The following is a 16,409-nucleotide window of genomic DNA, read 5'->3' on the forward strand; positions in this document are numbered from 1 at the left end:
TGTGATCCTGAACCGAGCTATCACACACACTGTACTACGGAAGCTTCCATAAGCCCTGCAGGATTTCAATGAGGCTCTCAGCTTCAATCATCTCTCAGCACATGCCTACTTTAATAGAGCCAACCTGCACTGCACTCTCGGAGAGTACCAATCAGCCAAGATGCACTTTACTGAAGGTGAGTCATTGGAAGGGATGTTTTATTAAAGATGCCAAATTCTAACTTTTGAACAGTTGCTTAACTATCGGCAGTGCAGGTAGGGCAGCCGCACTGGGGCCTGTGGTCTAAGGGGGTCCTTGATGAAGAGCCCTACCTTAAAATGTATCCTCTCAAGGAACCTTTTCAGAAATTTGTATAAATATGTGACCAGGCCAACAATAGCCTGCAATTGGACTACATACCCCTAGGGGTCACCCTTGTGAATATGTGTGGTGAAGTATCCAAAAGAGAGCGTGATGTAGTGTCCGATGTTAGAGATCCCTATGCGCAGGTGTCAGTAGGTGTGTGTGTCGGAGTGGAGAGAAGCGCCATTTATGAGGAACAGAGTGAGAGTTCACTCGTGGTGAGATATATGTTGATAAAACCTTTAAAAGGCATAACTAATTATGAATGTCAACTGATGGTTTCGTACTGGTTGCAGTTGTTTGAGTGAGTTCGTTGGGCAGTTGAAATATTCAACTGTTGCACCGAACTTGTGTTTCTCCGTGTGCAAGAGATCTTCATGGGGCGAGTTTGAAGAGGCCTCCGTGACGGAGATTGAGCGTGAGTGTTCATTTAAGATGTTTAAGTTATTTGTGCTATTTGTTACATTTAATGCTGTGATTTCTGAGGGGGAAGTAAATGATTCTTCTTTCTTCTGTAACAAATGATGTTAGAGGGGAGAAGCGAGACACGCGAGCGTACGCGTGAATTATTAGTCACGTGACTGTTCCTGTTCGGTGCAGCGCTTCATAAAGTGAGTGTCATTTATACTGTTCTCTATGACAAATGCATTTATTGAATTAAGGAAAGATCTGATAAGTGGTGAAGTGTTAATGTTCATCTGAGTCAATTTCTAATTTGTCTTAAGAGAAGGAATATAATGTGGAAAAGTGTTAAATGTACTGATTTATTCTGATGTGTAAGTATGAGTGGCTTATGTGTATGTATCTTTATTAATCTGTCTGTTTTATTTTTCTAGAGAAAAGTAAAAGCCACTACCGTTGTTTATTAGGGGTTTAATCACTTCCATAAATAATCTGTGTAATTTGTTTAACTTTAGAATATCTGTAACTCCTTTTGGGAAGTTGTGAAGTGACACTGATGTGAATCAATACTCTACTGAGTCATCTAAAGGTGAAATAATCATAAGGGAAGGAGATACATATTTTGACTTTTATTCTTGTTTATTTTCTTTGTTATTTTGGGATATTGTATTTCAGATATACAATTGTTGTGAGTATTGACATCCTGTTATAATTTTGTTTTGTTCTTTTGCTGCTGTTGTGGGTTTTTTTGTTGTGTAAAACGCCTACACGCAAACGGGAACCACAGACATTAATGCCGTGTCTTTCTCAAGCGCGGTTGGAAATAAAGAATCCGTATTAGATGTCTTGCTGTGTCTGTGTCTCTTTAAAAGGAAGCACGTTTACACGGCCACAAATATCTTATTTATATTTCTTAAATTATTAAAAATGTAATTCCACAAATTACTTGTGCTATTTATTCTGAAATACTTTACTTAAAAAAAACTACTCTGCTTTGTAATATCATTAAATATATTATGCCTTTGACTGTGACGCTGCATCATCGATACTCTGCAGCTCTTTGCAGGGTTGAGATTATGGTTTCTCGTGGCGGGAGAAACTAGTTTATGACTGCAGAGAAAATAATGCAACGGTAGCCTTAAAAGCACTGAGTAATGCTGTAAGATTTCCCAAGAATGTCTAGGATGTTGAACACAAAATGCAGAGAATCATTTGATGTATAGCTTAAAATTAGTAATTTCTAATACAATATTCTAATTAGTGTTAGAGTAAGATGTTATGTTAATAATAAACTATAATTTAGATTTTTTTTTTTTTATTAAAATAAATAAATACATAAAAATGGACGAGATGTATAGTGTGTAGTCCAGCTATAAATACAAAGCAGTTCCATGTAAATGTCTCTGGTAAGTCTCTGGCATGTGATAAATGCTGACGAAGGTATAGTCAGATAAACTGTGCAGAAAGGTTAATATTTTAAGGTAGGACCTGTTCATCACCGGCTCTCTTATGGTGCGTTCACATACAACGTGAAGAAAATTGACACCTCGATTTGGTCACACGAGTTTGACCGCTGTATTATAAATTTGTGTTTAAACTTGCATTCGCGCAAGTAAAGCGAACCCGCGAGTATTCCCACTTCTCTTCCGGAAAAGGACAGGAGGAGGGGCTTCTATGACTTGGTTCATAGTAAAGTACAACCAATTGCTGGAATCAAGTAGACGCTCATATTTTCAGAATTTACCAGGTAGTCCCAACATCCTCGCTCCCTTTCCTCCAAGCGGTGTCTTTTCGTCCGGTCTCTGTACATGTATGATGTTGTGTCATACAATTCCGTGTGCACACATACCGCTACAACAATTTTTTCATCCATTTTTACAGATTTCTTCTGCTACTACGTCAGTGACATCTGGACAATCTCAACGCTGATAGGCTTTCGCGACAATGCGTCATGCGGATTTCTCGCTCGAGTTGAAAAATTTCAACTCACGTGAATACGCGAATTAAGCGATTTTGTGTGTTCGAGTTGCGCCATTCGCTTCATTTGTGCCACCCGTCTATTCGCATCATTACATTGACTTTGTATATAATCGCGATGCGTGAAACGCTCGCTTCGCGTTGTATGTGAACACACATTAGACCTTGGTCTCCTGTGCGTCTGCCCTGCCTGCACTGCCGGAAGTTACGTCACTGGGATTAAATCTATTAAGACATTCAGTGACAATATTGTGAAAACCATAAAATCACATTTTAATGCCATATATTTTAAGTTAATTCTTGTATTAACTAGTGGATGGGCGTGGCAAGGGGCCCCATCAAGTTTTTTTGGTCTGGGGCCCACAAGATCCAACTTACTGCTTATGAAGCATTTTATTTAATTTTTTAATTTAGGTGTGCATAAAAGGTTAGTCAAGGTTTCTTGCACCACAAACAGCTGTTATTTATTTTTACATGACTATTACTCTCCCTCTGACCCTTCGACCCCATTTGCACCTGGTATTCAGATGCGTTTTGGGTAATCCGATTACAGGTCTAAACGGGGTCTAAAACGTTTTGTGAACGGATCACAAAAACCACATACTGTACGAATGTGGTCAAAAACACAGGTAACCACATCGCATTTAAGGTATAAACAGTAATCCATCCTGTATGTGTCCCAGCAGGAGTAAAGCGCATCACCTCACCTGTAAATTAAATGCTGCGCTAATATAAGAGTCTAAAGTTTACCAGTTACGATCAGATTTGAAAGGAAATAACCATCCAATCAGAAATAATTCTGCTTGACATGTTGCGTTTGTGGTTAGATTAAATTTCAACCGCATCTGGAAGAAACAGTGCACCAGTTTTTTTATTTTGTGCTTTTTGTCTTTTCTGACTTTGTTGCACTTTATTATCATGCAGTAACACACTGACATAGTGATTGATGTATGTCATCATAAATCAGAGACCCTCCCCTCCAAATCGTAACACAAGTGGTCACAGGAGAGAAATTTAAGTGACCAGGTGTAAACATCGATGTGTCTCACCTGACCACCTGTGATCGGATCACCCGAGATGCGTTATAATACCACGTGGAAATGGGGTGTAAGGCAGAAATGAACAAGACACTTCTAGCAGCGTAAACTCAATTGCATGCATTGTTGCATTCCACAATTTGTCAGACTGCAATTCATTATGCAAAAACGTAATTATAAGTTGCATTCTCAACTTTTTTAGTGAACAATAGTGTGAACTGACTTCTTTGAGTTTTCTCCTCCCCTCCACCAATCTTTATGTTTTACATTAAACAATCCTTTTGGAATTAAATATGTGTTTACTATGATAAAATTGCTGTTTTATAAGACAAGACACAGACAATTTTGTGATAGGTGAGTGTCTTTTTATGGTTATCCCCTCTAAATGACATAATGGTTTACAGTTTTAAGGTCTATACCTGCTCAGAGATGTCTCTGAATAGGCATTACATTTTATTGTTTTTGTCTGTTTCTATATTTTAGATGTTAATCTGTTTGTGTTATCTGCGGACGCTTTCAGCTTCAAGTTACATAAACTCTCATCTGTAACCTTCTACCAAATAATTTGCTGGTATTCAGAAATCTCTCATTCTTTGTGCACCTCTTATTGCCCCTATGCATAAAAAAGGACACATTAGTCATCATACAGGTTTTTATAAGAGAGTAAGGCCAAAAAGCTGCACGACAGAGTGAAATATTTTTTTGTTCATGGACAAGGATTTAAAGATTGTTCTGTGTCAACTTTTAAACATCCTTTGTGATATTAATATGTCAGTAATGATTAATCAGTTTACATGGAGCTTTGCACGTCAGAACAATATTCATTGTCGCCTGCGCTTCATTACATCTGATAATACAAGATGATATGTCTATGGAGAGCTTTGTCAAGATGATGAATGGAGAGGTGATGAAAATACAGCAAAGTTGTCCTTATAATCAACTAATCCAGACTAGTCATACGTGTGCTAGTCTTAGCTTCAGATGGCCCATGGACCACCCACAGACCATTCACTGACATTTGATGCATATTGCTCACAAAAATGGCAAGTGCTGGCTCACCAGCTCAAATCTGATTGGCTGACTTTATGCAACATCCAGGAGTAAGTGTACACAGGTTTTGTTCAAGACCATCTTGCAACAAAGTTGTGTTTAAAAGGTACCTTGTGGATACAATTAATGATTTTAATACTTATCGCTGGATTCACCAAAGTTTGCCAAGTTAGTGGAGTTAGAGTTTGGTTTTAGGCACTTAGTAGCAAATTAATTAGATATTCACAAGCAGAAGTGGATATTCCATTTTAATCAGTATTTATTATGTTTGAAAAGACAAATTCTGCTCACAAGTCTATACAAATTATTTTTATACAGCTGTTTGCGGAGACTGTGGAGACATTATTTGAATGAATATTTTTCCATTTCAGCGAATTATTGTAGTATAATCCCTTTTAAGTATATCCGCCCCCTTAACGGCATGTACAAAACAAATGGTGGTTAGTCGCTTGACATGTCATTCAGATGGTCTGTTACTGTCTAAGGTTACACCCACACTAATCCATTCTCATTTAAAAACTTCATTTTCAGTTTCCTCTGAAATTGCTTATTTCAAAGTATGCAGTGATGGAAAGCTTTTTTCCATTTCCAGCTCCATTTTTGGTGGTTGAAAACTCTGCTCCAGTGTGGATGAGAGGCGTAAATGTAGTGAAATCAACGGATGTTTTTGATGGTTGGGCTATTTTTGTTTTTTTAGCATCTTGATCAGGAGTGACATTTGTTTCTAAACTGTGTTGTTTTTTATTATTAACATTTTATTGATTCAAAAAACAGGATTGATGAAACAACACACACACACACACAGAAACAAATGATATACAATTATATGTCCCTTCCTATGACGACCCCCCCCCCATACAAATACAAATAAAAACGGACAAGAGGAAAAAAAAAACGTACAAATCTCCCTTCACAGCCCATCCCTGAGAAACTTCACTCCATTCTCCAATACCAAGTTTAAATCTTTCTCCCATAATCTCTTGGGAGAAGTTGAAGCTCCTTCCCCCAGACTCTGAATTAACAGGGCGTAATACAATGATGCCTCATGACCTTTTCCAAAAGCAGTAATCACCTCTCCCAAATATCTACCACTTTAGGGGGGTGTATGCTATTTCCAAAAACAGTACAGAGCAGGTGGCGCAGCTGTAAATACCTAAAGAATTGAGACCTGGGAATCCCAAAATGTTGAACCACATTTTCAAAGGACCTCAACATTCCACTCTCATAAAAGTCACCGAGCGTATTAACCTCCCTCACAATCCACTCTGTCCAGCAGAAAGGGGACTTATTAAAACATCGTTTTGGGTTCAGCCATATGCTCGAAGCAACATTTAAATAAAACACTCTGAACACTTTTGTCCATACCAAGTGCAAATGCGAGATAACAGTGTAACTTAACTTCTCTGGTTAGTTTGATAGAAAAGATTTGAAATGGCGAAATAGGGGCAAAAACTTCCTGTTCGATACAAAACCAGGGAGGGGTTCTCAGGTGGAAGCGACTAATGAGCCAAATGTCTGAGAACGAATGCATAATAATAAAACAAAATCTTGGGTAGGCCTAGCCCACCTTTGTCAATCGCCTATGTAGCTTACTGGTGTGTGATCTGGGATGCTTACCATTCCAAATGAAGGACTTTGCTATGCTATCAAATTGCTTGAAAAAAGAAATGGGGACATCTGTAGGGAGTGATTGTAGCAGGTAGTTGAATTTTGGAATAAAATTCATTTTAATAAAATTAAACTTCCCAGTCATAGATTAATGTAAATAAGCCCATCTACCCACATCACTCAAAAACCTTTTTATTAAAATGACCCACAGTTTCTGGGAATAAAATACCCAAATACTTAATGCCCTGTTTGGGCCACTGGAAGGCACCTGGTTGAAATGCCAATATCGGGCAGTACGCTGTCAGAGCCAAAACTTTGGATTTATACCAATTCACTCTGTATCCTGAGAAGAAAGGGAATGAATAATTCTGTGGAGGCAAGGCATAGACTTGACACTTTTCGGTGTCAAGTGAGAGGCAGCGACAGGAGACTGATCATTCGCCGCTGCCCACATGACATTAATGATATGGCTAATGTTATCAGAAGAGTTACGGCCCCAAATAAACCCCACCTGATATATATGTATAAGAGGTGTCCTAAATTTTTGGCAATATTTTAACATCCAGCTGGACCAGGGAAATTGGATGGTAACTCTTTCACTCGATTGGATCTTTGTCCTTTTTAGAATCAGACTGATCCAGGCTTGTGTCATGGTTGGTGGAAGCTTTCAGTTCTTTAATGATTCCGTATAAACTTGTACCAAATGTGGAGCCAGTTCTGTAGCATAAGATTTAAAAAATTCAGCTGGCAAAGCCATCTGGCCCTGGAGCCTTGCCTTAATTACCTCACCAAGCTTCTCCAAGGTTATCTCAGAATCAAGAGAATGTTTTTGCTCAATCGTCAATTTAGGAAGTTCTGATGTTTCCACAAAGTTTCTAATATCCTCATCAATAGATGAACTATAGAGATGGATACTATAGAGATCAAGATATAATTCTTTAAAAGCATTATTAATATCAATGGCCGAGGTAAATATTTCAACACCAGCAGATTTCACTGAGGGAATGGTAGAAAAAGGCTTTTTCTGCTTTATACTTCTAGCCAGAAGTTTCCCTGGTTTGTCCCCCGACTCAAAGTATAACTTTCTTCCCTGAATAGATTAAACTCCACCTTTCATGACAAAATAGTATAATTATATATTATATTAATTATATCTGTATTTCAATTCTCTGAGGCCATCAGATGACATTTGCCGCTTCAGCTCTGCCTTGGCACTTTTCATTTTCCTTTCCAATTTCACTAGTTCTTGTGCTTTGGATTTTTTGGTGAATGAGGCATACTGTATGATCTGGCCCCTAAGAACCGCCTTAAGTGCCTCCCAAGCCACACCTATAGAGGATACTGAGGACCAGTTGGTCTCCATATAGACATTGATTTCAGCCTTTAGCATTTGTTGGAATTCAGGATTTTGCAAAAGGGATACATTAAAGTGCCAACAATATGATTTCTATTTCTACATGTGTGACAACACTCTAAACACACCAGGGCATGATCTGAGACTAGAATGTTTCCAATTGAGCAATCAACAATAGATGAAATGAGGGATTTAGATATTTAAAAAAATCTATTCTTGATTAAATCTTATGGACTGATGAAAAAAAATTATTGTCCCTACCAGATAGGTTCAAAAGTCTCCAAATATCTGTGAGACCAAGATTTATCCACATCCTGTAAAGCATCAATATTGCTCTAGGGGGCTTGCACACTTCTGCTTCACTATGATCAAGGACTGAGTCCATCAAAAGATTAAAGTCTCCTCCCAATATTATATCATAAGTGGCGCCAGTGGCTTGCAACATCCCTTCGAGATCTATAAAAAAAGCCCTGACCATCAAAGTTAGGTGCATAAATATTAGCCAAAATAAGACTTTGTCCCTGAATTTCAGTTAAAACAATAATGACTCCTAATTTATCTTTACTCTGTTTGAGACATTTGAAATTTAGATGTTTACTTATCAATGTAATGACTTCCCTGCTCTTCCTCGAGCCAGCACTATAAAATAAAATGCCCACCACATATCTTTCCACATTTTTAGGCTTCCTGCAGAGAAAGGTGCATTTCTCGAAGAAACACTATATCATATATCTTACGCTTAAGAAGAGAAATAACCTTCCTTCTTTTCATTCCCATTCCACGTGGACAGAGAGACAATCCACTCATATTAACATTTTGGCATATAAGAAAAAATATATTGTGTGTCAAAAACAAGATTATAAAGACCGCATTCCAACATTAGTGCAACCATCAAAACCTGAACATCCCCCAGAACAAATGCATGTTAACTTGATTTTAGTTTGATAGCATACTAACTTTTTCTTTGTGAAGTTATAGCCAATTTTACAACTTTAATGTCAACAAACCCAAAACGACTGTAAAAATTATGATTTAAACAACTTTTAAATCAAATAGTACACAGGTTTTAACAGAAGAATTAATGTAAGTGCTTTTATAAAATTATAACTTTTACATTTCTGCCTTTAAAACGCTCCAACAATTTGCCCCATTTACGTCCATTGTAAGTGCCTCCCTGTAACCTCCATTTTTGCTTTTTTAAAGAAAGGACTGATTAGTCAAAATACATTTTTGCGGTAATCAACATTATGACACAAATGCTGTTGATTGAGATTAACTTCTATTGAATGAAGAATTTCCTTTAAAGTTAAGTTCCTGTACATTTATAGAGACACATTCATTAAACTTAAAACAGTAAAACAATTCAGGTAACATAACAGGTGTCACATTTGTGAATTCGAAGGAAAGTTCTAAATATACATCAAGGTGAATTTATTTGAACAAATTTGTATGAATTAATTTTTCCCTTTTCAAAACAGTTAATTATTTTGAGCATTTTTAGTGCAAGAATGATTTAGGTATTAAAGGCCTCTTAATTCTGAATGTTAATAATCTTGCTACACAAAGCTACAGTAAATGTGTGCAATCATTACTCAGTTTGAGTGTGTATGTGTGTGTGGCAGATGGATGGTTTCAATGCACAGTTGCCCGTACGAGTAGACCAAAGCATGATGGGTTTGGCCACATGGCTGTTTCTTTGGAAATTAAATATACAGAATGAAAACAAATGCAGTAACCATGTCGCTGCTGTAAAAAAAGAGGCAGGTGGTTACTATGGTTACAGTATACACCAATTATAGATTTTCTCTCACCAGGCTGTATATATATAAAGTCACAACGCAAGAATGTAGAAGCATTCCTGATAGGAAGAATCACATTTTTTTTTTTTTAAACCCACCACTAATTCCCTCTGCCTGCGTCTGAAACAGGTGGGATATTGGGGAACATATGGCCTACGGTTACTAATGAATCTGTTCTCCGTGAATGGAGTAATCACTTGCCATTGCAGTGTGCATTTTCAAGTACTCTTTCTATTTTTGTGAACCGTAAATAGACTCAATGAATGCTTATCCCATGCACCTTAAAAATTAGTGTGACAAGGTTCATTGTGTTATAAGGAGGATGCAGGGGCAGGTTTCCACAGTCCATGCTTGTCAGAGTTTTATTTAACAAAATAATGGTAATCGCTTTTCAACTCAAAAATCTAAAGTCTGCTTTGCAGCATAAAAGGTAAGACAAGTCAGTTTTTCAGCAAAACACTACAATATGGAAAACACAGTCTCTGGTGTGCAACTCTCTCTTCTTCTCTCTGTGGACTGGGTCATCTCCCGCGTGTCTCATTGCGAACACAGAAATGGTAATTAGTAGTAATTTGTCTTAGGTGGAACTACTTACCGCTTTCTCTCCAGATGGGTGCGTGGCCACACCCTCACCTCCATATACCCAGACTCAGGCCAGGGGAACCATGCCCACTACCCCCCCCCCCCTTTTTGGAGAGGAAGTCTGCAATAACCATATGTGCCCCCGGTCTGTGGACCACCTCAAACTTAAATGGCTGGAGTGCCAAATACTAACAGGTGATCCAGGCGTTGGCATCCTTCATGTGGTGGAGCCATTAGAGAGGGGCGTAGTCTGAACAGAGGGTGGATGCTATTCCCAACAAATAATAGCAGAGAGTGAGGACCCCACTTGATGGCCAAACACTCCTCTTATGTTGCTGTACTTCGTCTCTCTCATAGAGAACTTTTGACTAATGTACAGCACCGGGTGCTCCTCTGTCTCCACCACTTGGGACAGACAGAACAGCACCCAGCCCCACGTACAATGCATCCGTCTGTAAAACAAAAAGAAAAGAGAAATCAGTGGAGTGCATGCCCGCCAGAAATTGCAGCTTTTAACTGTGTGAAAGCTTGTTGGCATGACTCCGTCCACTGGGCCGTGTCTGGGGCTCCCATCTTAGTGAGATCAGTCAGCAGGCTGGTGACATCTGAAAAATTAGGTACAAATCTTCGATAGTAGCCAGCAATTCCCAGAAACCCCCTTTATGGTCTTGGGTCATGGGCAGGTCGCGATCACTGCAGTTTTAACAATTTGGGGTCGCACCTGCCTGTGACCCAAGTGGAACCCCAGTCACCGTACCTCCACCTGCCAATTGCGCACTTCTTCAGGTTTGCTGTGAGTCCCGCTCGTCACAGCAACCTCAGAACCGCCCACAAATTGCTGCATATGCTGCTGCCCATCATTACTGTAAACAATGATTTCATACAAATTAGCAGCGGCTTACAAAGCATGCGGTCTAAGGACTCGGTCCATAAGACACTGAAACTTGACTTTTCTATAATCCACAAAGAACTGGACTGTGCCATCACTCTTAGGCACCAGAATCACCAGGCTGGCCCAGTCACAGTGGGATACTTCTATTAACTCCATATCGAGCATGGTGTTTAATTCTTCACGTACTACCTGTTTTTGTGTTCGGGTAACTGGTAGGGCTGACTACGTTCCACTACCCATGGGTTTGTCTCGATGTTGTGTTCTATGAGGTTAGTGTGGCCGGAGAGAGGCGAAAACATGTCAGAGAAACTTTTTTGCAATCTGGCAACCTCTGTATGCTGTGACTGTTAGAGGTGGTCTCCACAAGGCATAGGGGTGAACTGCTTGACTTTTAGACTCCGAGCTCCCCCCTCTCCGGAACTATCGTCGCAAAGGATACAGGGACTGCCTCTCTCCATGGTTTTAGTAGGTTGAGGTGGTAAAAGTGAAGAGCCCTGTCCCTACGCACAACCTCATAGTCGACTTCCCTGACTCGCCTTGTGACCTCAAAGGGCCCTTGCCACATTGCGAGTAATTTTGAGTTTGATGTGGGCAGCAATACAAGTACTTTATCTTCTGGTGCAAACTCCCGTAGCCAAGCTCCCCTGTTATACAGCTGGGATTGACGTTCTTGCACCTGTAGCCAATTCTTCTCTGAGAGTGTGGAGTTTTGCTCTCAGGTCAAGAATATATTGAATTTCATTTTTGCTTTGTGAAGGTCCAGCCACCCAATTTTCCTTCATGATTTCTAACACGCCATGGGGCTTACGCCCATACAACAATTTGAGCCAAGCATTGATGAATGGAGGTTTGGTGACAACTTGAATCCACCAAGGCTTGGTATGTACCCCCCAATACTCATGGATATTTGGTACACCCTGGCTCGTTCGTGGCGGCCTGTGGAGTGTCAGGGACTCAGATCAACATCTCCACCTACATCACCGGGCACTGTTCACGCACCTGCCCCGGCTCCCCGCAAATCCAACAGACCGGCACAAACCTCACACCCTCACCCATGACAGCAGCTTCCCCCACCTGAGAGGAAGAATGAGCAGAGCGGAAACCGGTTTCGGGGGAATGTTCCACCATATCCAGGGGAACGGGTTAGGTCGGAAGGAAGGAGGGGAGGGCGGAGGAAGGGGAAGGGGAGGGACCATAGAGAGAGAGAGAGAGAGAGAGAGAAAGAGAGAGAGAGGTGCAAGCCGTCCCCCAGATATGCTGTTAAGTGATCTTCTGTCAACTGTACTGCTTCATTAAGCGATTCTGGTCGGTGGCACTGGACACACTCTGCCGATTCGGTAGTCAGGAGATTAATTGTTCTTGCATCACAAGTTCGATGACATTCCAACATCACGGGGCTCGTCAGCCAGCACCCACAGCCGGGAGGCGTCACGGAGCTGTTGTGCAAAGGCAAACGGGTGGCTGACTTTTCTCAGCGTCAAGGATCGGAACCACTGGCAGTGCTCCTCTGGACTGAGGCTGACCTGCGGGTTGGTTGTCGACCGGAAGTTGTTGGGCCACGTGTTGGGACTCCCCAGTCAGCAGTGGTAAGAGGTGGACAGCCAAATTGCACCTGCTGCCATTCCAGAGCTTGGCCCGTGCACTCGAAAAGCTCCAGAAAGGCCTCCGGATCATCTTGCGCCCCATCTTTGCAAGCATCACATGGGGTACGCTGCTGCCGGGGTCGCTTCGTGTGCCCCCTCCTGGGGTACCAAGCTTCGTAATGCCCGTCGGTCCTCTCGGCTGTTCCATCCGAGTGTTGAGCCTGGTGGATGCTGTCGAGGGTTCGGAAGACTTCCTCGAGTGGCGAAGATGACTTCATAGCGGCGTATCTTCCTCGTGCCGGGTTTTGGCACCAGTTTGACATGGTTCGTTGTGTGAGGGATAAGAAGGAAGCGGGAGCTGATAATACATAATCATACACATTTTTATTATAGTTATTATATTATGGTAATCACTTTTCAGCTTTACACTCAAAAACCAAAAGTTAGCTTTGCAGCACAACACTCTATAATATGGAAAACACAGTGTCTGGCGTGCAACTCTCTCTCTCTCTCTCTCTCTCTCTCTCTCTCTCTCTCTTCAGTCTCTCTGTGCACTGGGTCTTCTTTTATCTCCCCTGTCTCTCACTGCGAACATCATCAGTCTCAGGTGGGTGACTTATGGCTTTCTCTCTCTCCAGATGGGCGCTCGACCACACCCTCACCTCCACAATTTGTTTTTCTACATTTCTACATAAACTGCCTTTATGTGAGCACTCTAAATCAAAACACAGCCTGTTAAGGTACCAGCCAAGCTATGGTAATTTATGCAAATGCACTTAGTAAATTGCTTGCGAATTGTCCCTCTTGTGTGAAGTAAAATGTAGATGTCCTCCTAATTGCTCTGGCAGACTGTTAGAGATGGTTTAGTCAAGAATATTCTTAGTTTGATGTGTTGATATATTAATTTTAGCCTCTGCTCGAGAAGAATAAACCCTGAAAAACTAACTGTGAACAAAGTTGCTATTGTGAAGACAATACAAATAATGGTACACCCTTATAGAGTAAAAAAGAGACAAACTGATGAATGCAGAAGAAGGTGAGACTGGTATTAAGCCAGAAGAAAGTAATGACTTTTTTACACTAACACCTCTCTCTGTGTGTTTCTTGAAGCCCTGAGGCTGCAGCCTGGAGATGCTCTGCTCTTTAAACTTGGGGCTGATGTTCGCTGTCATCTAGGATGGACAGAACAAGCCTTTGAGGACTACATGACTGCAGTTGAGCTTCAAGAATCTAAAGGACTCTAGACACATAGAGTGCTCAAAATAAGAGTTGTTTTTGATCATTAAGACATAACTTATTAAAGGTATAACAACAGAAGAACTACAATGAAAAGATGTCACATTTACTGGTTTCATTTTCAACTAGATTAGCAATTCCTGAAGGAAATACCACTGCTTGAAAGACAGAAAAAAACAGTGTTGTAAGGTTTTAAGTTAGCTGAGGTTGGAGGCTTTAGTTCTGCATTCATGAAATGCTGCATCAGGGCCACTTTGCCCGTTATCACGACACTTAATGCACAATGTGACATAGTCTTTGCATTAAAAAGGAGACAATCTGGTCAAGTCGCTGCAAGAAAGAAAAGTCCAATCCCAATTAATTATGCAAATAGATAAGAAACAGGATTGCAATCTAATTGGAATTCAGAATGCAAATATTAATAAATTGATAAAAGTTAGATATTGAATGGCAAACATTCAATCAATGTAATTCAAAAGGAGATTTTTAAACATTAGTCTTAAATTCCAGTTTGAAATGTAATAAAAAAAATAAGTATGAAATGTACAAAGTCAAGTCGTCATTTTTATTTGTATAGTGCTTTTCACAACAAAGCATTTCAAACAACTTTACAAAAAATTTAGCTTTAACAGAAAAGGCTGTAATATAGTAATGTCTTTTGAGTCATAATAGTGAGGTTTAATAAATAAATAAAATAACGAAATAACTTACCACATCTTGGACTGAAATTTTGTACAAAACAAAGCTCAAGCTGATAGAGTTGCATACATTTTATAGAGGGATAACTAGAATGTTTCAGGAATATCAATTCCATGCATTTTATCTGTCATAGCTGAATATTTTATCACTTGGTGAAATATATTTCCATGTTTAGCAACAGTACTAGCTGTGAAACATTGTTTAATCATTTTAGATACTCAATTTACTGACTATAATTAAGTCACATCTTTAACTAATGAATGTCTATTAATAAACTAACCTGACCGCTCAACATGAACAGCTGTAACTATCTGATGTTTAATTTACATTTACATTTGCCTTGAACTTCTTCAATCTGATCAATCTGATCCCTTCACATGACACTGAGCAGTCAATGGTCTTAAATAGAGAGAGAGAGAGAGAATCTCCGACAGAAGTGTGTGAATGCAGCCATCTGCTCCTCACACCTTGTGCTGTGACTGGCCTCATTACACTCCAAGGCAAACACAAGTCTACATTTAAAAAAAAAAAAAAAAAAAGTATATCATACGAGTTCTGACAAGAGTTTCAGGGTTTTGCTGTTTTCATTAAAAAGTGTGAGCATTTTGAAATTGACCCATCCATTCATCCATCTTACCTACCTTCCTGCCAATCTATCTAGCAAAATACATAACTTTCAGACAAGCCTTTGTCAAGCCAACATTTAAATTATTCTTATATAACTTTCAATACATTAAAGTTACGTTAAAGCATTTCTTTTTATATTACATTTCTCTTGTTACATTTAAGTGTTCCTTTATGGCTTGCAAGAATTAAAATTAATGATTGCTTTATATATATATATATATATATATATATATATATATATATATATATATATATTAGTATTGTTCACATTAGTTAACAATGCACTAAATGCAACAGGCTTTGGAAAATTTTATTTTGAATCGTTTTTTTCTTTAGATCTGTACTCCAATACTTTTGATATGAAATGACAGTGACAGGTTAACAAAGTTTGTTGAATATGGTCACCTTTATTCATATTAAATTCATTATTTGAAAATTACAGCACTTTTAGCAAGGCTTTCTCCAAAGTTATACATGACCTGGAACAAGTTTTTGGATACAGAAGCAAAAATATGAAAAGGTTCATCTACTAAACACATTTAGAGATTACTGCAGCTATCTCTTTACTTTACCTCTGAAAGCCATATGGATCTGAAAGTTGCACATTTTTCCAAAACTAGAGTCCCTAAGTCAGGAAATGCAGGATTATTTTCTTTAGCTGTGGATCCATCACTAGGTGGTGCCAGAAATAAGTACAGATAAGCTTCCCCTTCAAATCCCAAGGGTGCTTTTCTGTTATTATAAGGCATAATAGAGTATAGCCATAAGATGCCCACATAAGGGTTCACTTGAATAGCTCCAGACTCTAAATACTGAGCTGCACATATGTTCAGTGATCCTCCAGTGTAATACATTGGAAATGTATCTAGCTTTATCACAGAATATGCAACATGTTTTATTCATATTTTGAGAGAAAATGCATGAGAATTGTATACAACGGTGTATGAAATCTAACCCTACCTGACAGCATTAACTGAGCAAATGGAGCAGCAGTCTAAATGCTCCACTGTAACCAATTGCAAGGGCATGGGTTGTGTTTGAATATTAGTGGGGACCAATTCTAGCAAAATATTTTAATGTAAGGACTTCAAAACAAGTTAAGCTCAATTACCAGCATTTGTGGTTCTTTTAAAAAAAAAGCACAAATCTTTGTTACGATGAGGCATTTACAATGTAATTGACTGGGTCAATCTGTAAACTTTAAAATGCTCACCGTTTCC

General features: G+C 39.3%; 1 long non-coding RNA gene across 1 annotated transcript; it reads left to right on the forward strand.

The window, feature by feature from the left end:
• The first annotated feature begins 474 nt into the window (after window positions 1-474).
• On the forward strand, window positions 475-14,961 carry LOC127657350 (uncharacterized). Its single transcript, XR_007972268.1, has 4 exons — window positions 475-561; window positions 640-761; window positions 875-954; window positions 13,738-14,961. It is a non-coding gene; the product is annotated as an uncharacterized LOC127657350 (long non-coding RNA).
• Window positions 14,962-16,409: the final 1,448 nt, after the last annotated feature.

This window comes from Xyrauchen texanus, chromosome 16 (genome assembly GCF_025860055.1).
Source record: "Xyrauchen texanus isolate HMW12.3.18 chromosome 16, RBS_HiC_50CHRs, whole genome shotgun sequence".
Lineage (NCBI taxonomy): Eukaryota > Metazoa > Chordata > Actinopteri > Cypriniformes > Catostomidae > Xyrauchen > Xyrauchen texanus.